The 10,904-nt window shown below is 47.9% G+C and overlaps 1 pseudogene; it reads right to left on the reverse strand.

Annotated features, from left to right (window-relative positions):
* Positions 1-7,258: 7,258 nt before the first annotated feature.
* LOC126527927 (uncharacterized) lies at positions 7,259-10,032 on the reverse strand (annotated as a pseudogene).
* Positions 10,033-10,904: the final 872 nt, after the last annotated feature.

The raw sequence follows: 10,904 nt of genomic DNA on the forward strand, positions 1-10,904 counted from the left end.
TAATTTCATTGTAGAGACTACGACGCCTACTCCTCGGGGACTGTGATGTGCCGTCGCGACGATTCAATTTTTTTTTTCTTCTAAATTCTTTGACCTTTCAATACTATTTCTCGAGTTGCGTCGCACTGTATGTTTATCGGTGTTCTCAGCGTGCAATTTCCCGCTGCTCCTTTTTTGTAATTTAGCGCATTAATTCATAACACAAACATGACCATATGCCATGCTTTCTTTAAATGTGCTTCTTACCGCTGCTGTTCCACTCCACTGAACTTGCCAGTATCTATAGCATCGACAAGTTCATAGACCAAACCGTCACGACATTAGTCGGGCAGCGGACTCGGGCGAGCGTCTCAGTGCGCGTTTTCAGAACATCGCAGACCGGGCGCCGTAGCAGAAATCTTCCTCGCGTCTGTGCTTGCTACATACCCGAGTTGTAGCCGATGACTGTTTGCCGGTTTTATGTTTCGCGAGCCAAGCTTCACGCAGCTTCTTGTCCTGCGGCTACGTGTGAATAAGGCTGACACCGGCCTCCGTTGCGTGCGTCCCGCCCTGCGGCACCGAGCAGTAGCCTACCATGTTGCGCGCCTTCAAAGGCAGCCACTAACTATTGTAGTGCTTTCAAGCGTTGTAAAGGAGACACTCGAAGCGGGAAAATTTCGGCACTAAATGAGGACCGCAGCATACGAGGGAATTTAAACTCGTTTTCAGCTCGCTTCGGCGCGCCCGAAGCAGCCGACGCGGCCGCTATGTCCACGTGATCCCTCCTAGCACGTCACGCCGACAGTGGCGCCAGCTTTTCCAGTGGTGGAGCTCGAGGCCAATACTAATAGGGGTACCGCGGTGTAGGGAGAGAGACGACGCTCGTGGCGAGGAGTATACACAACTTGGCAAGGAGGCGTTGTCAGTGGAGAAGGGTATAAATTGTTGGTCGATGCCCGCGGAGACGAGATCTGCCAGAACCTAGCAGTGAACAGCTTCGCTGTAAAATCATGTTAAAATATGTCACGAAGGCGCACGATTTGGTTGCGTCGTCTGTTAGAATTGCGTTGCGCGGCTGCGTGGAAGTTGTATCAGATGCAAGGCAATTCATTGCCAGCTTTGTTGGCATGTTGGTTTTGCGGCAGGGGCGCGGTCTCGTGCGAGCAGTCAAGCAAGCCGGGGCAAGCACATGGCAAACATGTGAATGACAACGGCTAGCTGGCAGCGTGTAATTGTCACTACTGTCGCTACCGAGCTTTGTCATCGTGATTGGATGTATCAGTGAGTTTGGCATTTTCATTGTGTCGTCACTGTTTACCGCAAAATCGGGCGCTGTGTAGTCAAGTGCAGTCTAGCGCAATGTTAAGGTTATCGCGCGAGCGTCGACCGGCCTACCGGCCCGTTTCGGAACGGAGAAGTGGTTCGTTGTGAGAGAGGAGTGAAAATCAAGATTTCGCATTGTTCCCTCCCTCGCTGGCTGTTCCATGCTGCAACAATCACTTCCGCGACAAACTCGCCACCCTTTCTCTCTGTTTATAATACCGAAGAATACGTTGCGCGCAATATCATCACTGCCCGTTTCCTAAAAAAGAAAAAGAAAAAAAGGCGCCTTCCTCAGACGGGAGTGACTGCAGTACAGTGTACGTTCGTCTTATTCTAGTTCACTATAACTGCAGCTTAAGAACAGCAAAAAGAGTGAGGGAAGCTGACCTGATACCTCCCGCTCATTGAGAGGATTCTGAGCCGTGGCGCTGTTCTTGTTCAAAGAAATTGAACAAGAGGGGACACTCGGCGAAAACTGGCAGCACGACACGCGTCACGCCTAGTGGTAGTCCCATATTAACCCCATCCGTTAGCTGACGCGAGCATCGGAAAAAAAGAATGTGAAATGAACGTACAGTGCTTTATTTTTTTTTTTTTTTCACGTTAAAACTAAAATGTTTTGCATATGAATTAGCTTATACTTCGCGACTTATTTTTCTTGCGTTACCTAGCAACATGTAGACAGGAACTCCTTCGTCCACAACACGCTAACGGCACGCCAGACGTATTTACCGTTCCAGATCTAGTCTAGGTGGTTCTGGCTAGACGCGCCAGAGGCATGCGTCATGCGCCGGACACGCCACTGAAGCGAGCGAGGCCAAAGCCACCTAGTAGGTGGCTTTGGCGAGGCTGGCTTCGCATGTGGACTTCGCCTGTTCGGCGAACGCTTACTCTTGCGTTCCTCCTGTACTTCGACACGGCACCACGGCACTATTGGATGACGGCAAGGTGACACATTTTGCTTGACAGTCCGCGACGCATTTCAAGCAATTTAGGCTTTTACGGCAAGGAACAGGGATATGCACTTAGCGAAGAGCAACTCGGCTGTTTTGTCGCAGTTAACTTGAGTTAGTGACTCGTACTGGGATATGTTCGCGACGCTTTCTGTGAGCCCCAACATTTATTGTAACTTACTTCAGTAGTACGTTTTTGGGCACGCTCACCGCACCCGGCTGAACGAAAAGCAGTTCGGCCATATGGTATGACGCAGTTTCGCGTGTACTAAATCTTGCCGAGACAAGTTCGTGACGCTTTGCCCGACCCCTAACATTATTATGACTATGATTTCGTAACTTTCCGGGGTACTTTTGACGCACGCTCGCCGCGCCTGGCGTTGTGACGCAGTTAGCAAAAATCAGCCTGGCCGCAGTGACAAAGTTTGGTGTGTACTGAATCTTTAAGTGGGACAAGTTTGTGACGCGTTCTATGGGCCCTAACCTATACCTTCTTTCGGTACTCACGCTTGTCGAAAACGCGGCGAGCGAGTGCCAGGAGTGATAACACAGGAGTGTGTTGCATGCGCCGGCAGAACGCTTAAAAGATAACGCCGAGGAGCTCAAAAACCAACAACTCAAAAATTCTGTCTTTGGAACGACTGAAGATAGGCCTTGCACCCACGCATTTGTCTTGAGTGCGAGGAGAAGGCATTCTGCGAGCGTCTAGCGTCTGGCTGAGAGCCTAGCTGTGTTGTGGCCACCTCTGTGTAGGTAGCGTACCATCGCGTCGGCTGAGGCAAATTTGTTTTGGAAATGCGCAGTCGCCTGGCCGTGTATTTGTGCTCTTAAAGTGCATTAAATATAGCGCGGTAATGGGGCAATGCTTGGAAATCAGATGTTTTCTTCATATTTGATGGTATTCTTTGGGATGAGTCTGGTATGTTCTACGCCATGTATGTAAATGCGAATAGCTTTTTGTAATGCCACCCGTTCACCACTTTCGCACGCTTCTTCTCTACACCCAGTATTCACATGCTTATAGTTTACTTCTTTCAGCTGATGCCGTCCGGTGGAGCTTCGCACGGGAACTAGTGCTGTTTACCTGGTGCGATAACGTTGGATGAATGCACAAAAATGCCCGACATTTCCTCATTTGCAATGCGTCTTGCGTCTATATTATGAAATTGCACGTGGAAGACATTCGTTGGAGGCTTGCGAAGATAGTTCGCAATCACTTTTTTTACTGAATAATAAAATGATTTCGCACTAAGACCACGCGCGGTTGAACAGCAGAAGCCAAAAAAGAAAAAATGCCGCGCCGATCAGCGCAGCCCGCAGCCGGCGCAACGCGTGCCATTTAGCGTTCAAACACGGAGGAAGGAAACTAAGGAGAGGCCCTGACGTCACTCTTTGTGAAGCAAAAGTGAAGCCGGAATTTGGCGTTGCTCATGGCGATGCTCCGCCTTTTGGGCCACGCTCCTCTCTTGTTTACATCTTTCGCGAAACCACGCCGCGCTGCGCGTGGTGTCGCGCGCGGAGCGCGCGCGCTCGCGCAACATCTGGCAGAGCACGGTGCAGGTAACACAGCGCAACAAGACACTGTGACTAACGCAAACCCGCCCACTCAGCGCCTTTGCCACGGCCCGAAACCTACCAGAGCAACACGTGTGAGCGCTCAAAACCATAACAACGCCGCCATTGTGGCCCAAAAAGCGTGGCCATACAACAAAAAAAAAATAAATAAAAAAGCAGCAAAAAAATGAGAACCTACTACGTCATTTCCGCCACATTTTTCTCCTAGCGCGCGGAGGGGGTAGGGCCTCTCCTTATGCTGAATTCCAATGGCGGAGTCGGAGCAGCCGACAGACTCCGCGAGCGAGCACTCGACTCTGGCGTAGAGCAACGCCTCGAAATCCGCGAGTGGAACACAACCTGCGCCGCCGGAGCAAGGCGGAAGCGGAACTTCTATCGCCGAGTTACCCAGGATACCTTGCGTGTTGTCATTTCCTTCCGCTGTTTGATCCCAGCAGCGCCGCACCGCTCACTTGTCTCTTCAACGCCGTTCACCTGTTGTTTTTTTACAAGTGCGGAATGGATATCTCGCCAAGCGTGCAGCAGCTTTTGCTTCCTCGCGAGTCGTGACCGGTGGCGCCTCCCAGTAGACAAACGGGGTAAAGGAAATACGTCACGCAGAGTTCCGGTCCACTCCGCCGATTTTGGCGGAGCATCTTTTTCTGCTCCACGGAGTGACTCCCGCTCTGAATCCCCTCCGACTCTCTCATTGGAACACCTTACTCCCGCCCTCACTCTGCCATAGGAACAAACTTGCTCCGAAACGAGCAGAAAAACTTGCTCCGACTCCGCCATTGGAATTCAACATTAGTTTCCTTCCTCCGTGCGTTCAAAGCTCGCACGCCCAAAACCGCAACCACACTTCTGCAGAAGTGTGGTGTGCGCTACAGTCACTATTTAAATCTAAAATTATACATATATATATATATATATATATATATATTTATAGTTTGGCTTTACTTACTACTTACTTACTTTACTTTACTAAGCACGTGAAAAACCACCTGCCAATCCCCCATAGGAGGTAGGCGCCACTGTCTGGAATACAAGACAAGACAATCCGGCCGTTCGCAATTTGGGATTGTGAATGCCGCGATACCTTCAAATCACGCTAGGCTGTAACCAGCAGTTTCCCGCCATCACTTTTTTCCACAGTGCGACTCTTTTATTGCGACATACTGCAGTCGCCGTAGCTGGTGGTAAGAGCCTTTTATGTGTATTTTGAACATTTGCACAAGTCGCATAAAAACACCGAGGAGAAGAGGCGACGCTGCGTGCTTGTTGTTACATAGTTGTGCCATGTTGTACGGCGCAGACGCTTGGTGACCGGGACCGGACGGACAGACGACTGCGGGAGCGCCGTGACTTCGACAAATAGATGAGTTCTTTCCTTTAATATTTCGAGAATTTAGATTTAGGCTAGTTTTTAGATCTATTATAGGCTACTCAGGTGAAGGCCATCCATCCATCCATCCATGGATGGATGGATGGATAGATGGATGGATGTTATGAGCGTCCCCTTTGGAACGGGGCGGTGGGTTGCGCCACCAAGCTCTTGCTACTATGCTGCTTAATATCCTACCTAGGTTAACCAATGAAAAAAGAAAAAACACTATGAACTACCACGTCCAAATATTTTGATCCCCTATTGCGAACTGTGCTTTTGTACGTCTCCGTCTTTTGTCGTTTCCCTACTTTTCCTCCACCAATCCTCCAATCGCCTCTTACTAATGTCTATTGCGGACCTGTTTGCTTTACCACTGCACCCGCTGAACCCAAGGGCTTCACGGAGGCCAGTGGTGCCTAAATCGACCGCTGGGTAGACGTCTTCACATTCCAATAAAATATGCTCCGTCGTTTCCCTAGCTTTACCGCAGCAAGCACATGCTTCTTCTTCCTTCTTATATCTCGCTTTATAGGTGCGTGTTCTAAGGCATCCCGATCTCGCTTCGAAAAGTAATGAGCTTCCCTTTGAGTTATCATAAATGGTTTCTTTCCTGATTTCGTTTTTTCCTCTTAAGTAGTTACTCATGGCAGGTTTATTTTCCATTGCCGCCACCCATGAGATAAATTCAGCCTCTCTGACTTTCCGCTTCACCTTCTTTGTTGCTGTGTTGCCCACCCCACAGGCCGCATACTTGCTGGTAAGCTTACTAGTTCTTTTCCTCCACTGTGAATCAATGTTTTTCCTGTACAGATACTTCAACACTCTTCCAGCTCATTTACTTTCTTCCATATTCCTGAGCCGTTTTCATACTCAATTTTACTGCGAGCTTCCCTCACTTCAAAACTAGTCCAGCCCATATCCCCCTGCACAGCTTCATTTGTAGTCTTCCCATGAGCGCCCAATGCGAGGCGACCTACTGACCTTTGGTTCCCGTCGAGTCCTGATTGTACCCCTGATTTAAAGCAAACAACCGCATTTCCAAAAGTAAGTCCTGGAACCATTACCCCTTTCCACATACCTCGGAGGACCTCGTACCTATTGTATCCCCATAGCGCTCTGTGCTTCATTATGGCTGCATTTCTCTTCCCCTTGACGTTTATGGTTTTTTCCTGTGTTTCCATACATCCATTGCCTTCGTTTATCCATATACCAAGGTATCTATATTCTGTTACCCGAGGTATTTCTTGGCCCTGTATCTCCACTGTCTGTTCACTGTTTTCATTGAATACCATAACACCTGATTTTCTAACACTAAATTTCAAACCTAAATTGTTGCCTTCCTGTCCACAGATATTAGCCAGACGTTGCAAATCACTTTGCTTGTTAGCGAGCAACACAATGTCGTCCGCATAAAATAAACCTGGGAGTTGCTGCTCTATTACTGTACCTGCCTATTTGTATGAGAGATTAAACCCGATATTACTTCCTTCTAGCGCCCTCTCCATCCTCACCATGTACATCATCAACAGCAGCGGGGATAAAGGGCACCCCTGCCTCAGTCCCTTGTTGATATGAACTTTCTCCGCGCTCCTCATTCCTTCCCATTCAACGCAAACGGTTTTTTCTAGGTAAATCTCTCTCAAAAGCCACAAGGTCCGTGCACTACGGACCTTGTGGCGGCATATAGGAAGAGCCTAGTGAAACAAGTTTGTCACGTGGCCACATTTTGGTGACGTCATGATATACGGCTCACAGCCGAACTCGTTCGGACCGTGGTTGCCGCGGTGTTGGTCGAAAGCACGCATCTGCTCATGATATACGGCTCGCAGCCGAACTCGTTCGGACGGCGGTTGCTGCGGTGGTGGTTGAAAGCACGCATCTGCTGTCACCTACCACGTGTGCGAAAATATTGCTTTTGCGCGCTGGTGGTCGAAATTATTTCGCTTCCACCTTCCCTTACGGCGTGATCGGTTGTCCAAAGAGATATGGCCTCAGGTATCGTAGCAGAGCGGATGGTAGCAGAAAAGGCTTTCTTTTTTCTTTTTACATGCGATATTGACAGCAGTCGCTACACTATTGATAGCAAGGGAAGAATGGACGAATGATTTAGACGTATTTATAGCTACTTTATGGCAGTCTCATGTTGGCTGTCGAGGCATGGCTGTAAATCACTACAAAGTGGGATCGCTGCGATTCAGTTTGAGCAATAATTTCTGGATTTCTAATATTTTCTGCATTCCGTTCATTAAGTTGTTTCATGCTCATCACATTCTGCAAGAATTTCACATTTTTCTGAGGTTATTATGGGCAGCATGACCCAATTTGCATGAATTGCAACAAAAGATTCAGGGATACAACATATTTATTGGTTTCCATCAGAGTGAGCACTTAATAGCAGCCTTTGCACTGTGTACAGAACCACTGTTTCTGCAAATCGGGGCTGGTTACTGCAGCACAGCACCTGGAAAATACATACAAGCAAGCGCACGTGAACAAAAGGAGAGAAACCAATACACTCTTGTAATGGTGACCAGACTCTCATAATTGCTCAGATAGTTATGTGAACATGCGAGCTGAAATGCATGTTTTTTCATTTCACTGTAAGTGCCAGGCAATATTACATGACAAAATTTTGGCTGTACATTGTACTTGACTCTCATGGTGAAATTTTTAGGAAAAAATAAACTACCATCCGTCACTGATAAAAAGACTTCACAAAAAAGAAAGCGTAGCTTGCCTGTGTTAGTACTTTTCAGGCAGCAGAAAACAATGACATTCATAACTGTTGTCTAACATGTCTTACCAGTGAAACCACTCCAAACAATGGTCATAGCACACCATTTTCAGCGCACCATCATCCTTTTCCTTGCACAGGCCACAGATCCAGAGCGCATTTTTCTTTTTTACAGCAACTGTCATAAAAAATTCAAAGCTCATGTTAAACACTGAAATATGACGAGTAAATAGTTGTTGCAGTGCATGCCTGAGGCTATGAGCAGGGACCAAGCATCAGGAGTGCAGTACTTCTTTAGCTTTGGCAGGGAAACCCTGCAGTCCAGCAGTGCACTGGGTAAGGCCTCTGGCCTAACTTCAATGTCAGCCTCGTCGAGCAGGCACGTTCCATTCAGCACACGATCACAAAGGGCTTTGTCAGAGAATCCAGCCAGTAGCACTGGAAAGACAAAATGTAAAAACAAGTTAGGGGATGTCAAATAGCAATGAGTACTTTGTATTTACGTTTTGCTTTGGCCTTTTCAGACAGAGGCTTGAAAGGCACAGGTCCTTCTTCATCAGCTTCTCTTGCCCAATTGTATAGGTTTTGGAGGACTCGCTTGCATGGGCGCCCTCGACTTTTTACCTCGGGGAGCTTCAGGTCACAAGCGCTGCTAGATGAACACGGTTGGCTCCCAACATCACTGGTGCAACTATCAGTTTGTCTGCCACACGGTTGTTCGGTTTCTTTTTGGGATACAGACGATGCGCTAGGCAGTTGTCCGACTTCTTGGGGTACACTTGATGTGGTAGGCAAGACGTCCAGCACAGAGGCATTATCTGCCTGCACAATTTCATCCTCGTTATGAGGATGTGTGAAAGTGGCATCTCTCTTCAGCCAAGAGGCATTTACCGATTCTAAGAACGCAAGGTGTTCTGCAAAAACATCCGGCTGACAGTCGGCCATGTTGTCGACAAGAGCTTTAAGCGTTCTCAATGCGTAGTTCTAGCGCTGATTTCTATTCATCTTCTCGAAGGAGGGCCCAGGCATAGAGAGTATCTGTGGTGCGTCGTGATTGGCAGCTTCAGAGTTGGTTTCAGCAGCCCCACCCATGAACTCGAGTTGGTAAGATTTAAACCAACGCTTATGAACAGCCTTCATCAGGTCGGGTTTAATGCTAAATTTCACATAAACGTATAAAAAATGCCGGCAAAGCAGCTTCATTTTCGAGTACGTAGTGCAACTGCACGCATGATTCTCAAGAGAGACCTCGTGCCATGCATCAGTGCAACTCGATGCCACTGCATAAGTTTGCTCAGATACGATTCTGACCTCTGGAGGGTCATCCTGCATCTTTGCCAGTTGCTGCTTTATTATTTTGCAGGCATAAGGTGTTAGCACCTTGGCACATTCCTTCTCTACACCCTCAGATTCTTGGTGAGAATAGAACTCGCATGTTTTCAGCAATATAGTTTTGTGGCATGCCTCTTGCTGCATGCTGCTTGACATTTTTAAAATGTTGCGCACTGTTTCATGCAGTTTTGATGATGATGCTAGGACATTCTTTAGTTTTGCATGATGTGACTCAACACGGTTGGTTGTATTATTTCCACCTGTAAACTTGCGGTCACATAAGTGTCAGACCCACATTTCAGGAATGTTGCCCCAGTTCTTTGCGAAATAGCTCGCAGCTTCTTCACTTGCATGCCTTTCAAATTCAGCTTTCGCATCATTGTATCTGGCAGGTGTGGGGGAAAGCAGCATTTCATTGAAACTACTCAATAAACGTTCTCGCTCATCTGATGATTTGGCAAGCTGCCCAGCTGCACTCTTGAAGGCCTTGGTGACATGGAATTGGCACAACTGAACACCTAGTGAACTTGGAAACGTCGTTCTAATGGCATTGATTTCCGTGAAATCTTTGTCCACAACAACCACTTGTGTATCAGCAGCAGCAGGATTCCCTTGAACAAAAGTCTCCAAAAGCTGATTGACAAGGTGCTGTTGCTCGGATGCAACGAAGGCATATGAGATTACTTGGGTACTTCCGGACCCATCCTGGACAGCGATCACATACAGGGGCATGCGTAGTTTGTTGGTGCGGTAGGTTGCGTCAAGGAGGAGCACCTCTGGAAAAGACTTACTCGTCAGTGATCGACAGTGCTCTAGCACCATAAGTGGCTTGGCAGTGCTTTAGTTCTGCCACTAGTAGGCTTGCTTCATCCTCTGTGCGAGTTGCACGCTTCAGATTGTGCAGATCCTTGGCGATCACTGTTTTTCCTGCACATACAAAAAATTAAAACCAAGGCATGTGTAATAATGCAATCAATACCTTCACCAAACTGAGAAAAAAAACTCTCAACTACTTAACACTTTGTTCTTTCAGTTTCTGGACGATCATGCTTGGGGGCACATTTAGCTCCATTAAAGGCTGCACGAAGCTGAGCTCTTCAGTGGCGAGCCGCCGGCATTCAGGATATGCCTTGTAGATTTCACTGCTGACTTCATGATTGTGCTGTAAATTAAGTGCAGTGATTTCCAGTTGTTGAGTCGCACGCCTTGCCGCTAATACCAGTTTTACCGGGTAGTCCTTAATAGTCCTGGAGAAAGAAGAAAAGTGCCTTTTAAACTTTTTTGCTGTGCCGAGCCATCTCCGCTGACATGCTACTCTGCGTAGGGGAGGGAATAGGAGCCCCGCGCAACACGTGGCCAGGTAAAATGCCGCTGCCGAAGGGTTACGCTAGCGTGGATGCTAGGGAGACCGCAGAAACGCGGAACATCGCTCGTCGCTATACGTACCGTTGGTTAGGACGAACTCCGGTGGCATTAGTCCTGTGTCGTCCCCCCTGCTTGCAGGTGAAAGCGACGTTTGAAAATCGAAGCTTGCTGTCCAGTTTTACTGCCTCGCGTTACAAGTGAGCATTCACAACATCTATCGACTTCGATGTTTTCTTGACAAATAAAGTATTTGTCTGCACTTGGAAATGCCGCAGAG

Source organism: Dermacentor andersoni, chromosome 9 (assembly GCF_023375885.2).
Source record: "Dermacentor andersoni chromosome 9, qqDerAnde1_hic_scaffold, whole genome shotgun sequence".
Classification (NCBI taxonomy): Eukaryota; Metazoa; Arthropoda; class Arachnida; order Ixodida; family Ixodidae; genus Dermacentor; species Dermacentor andersoni.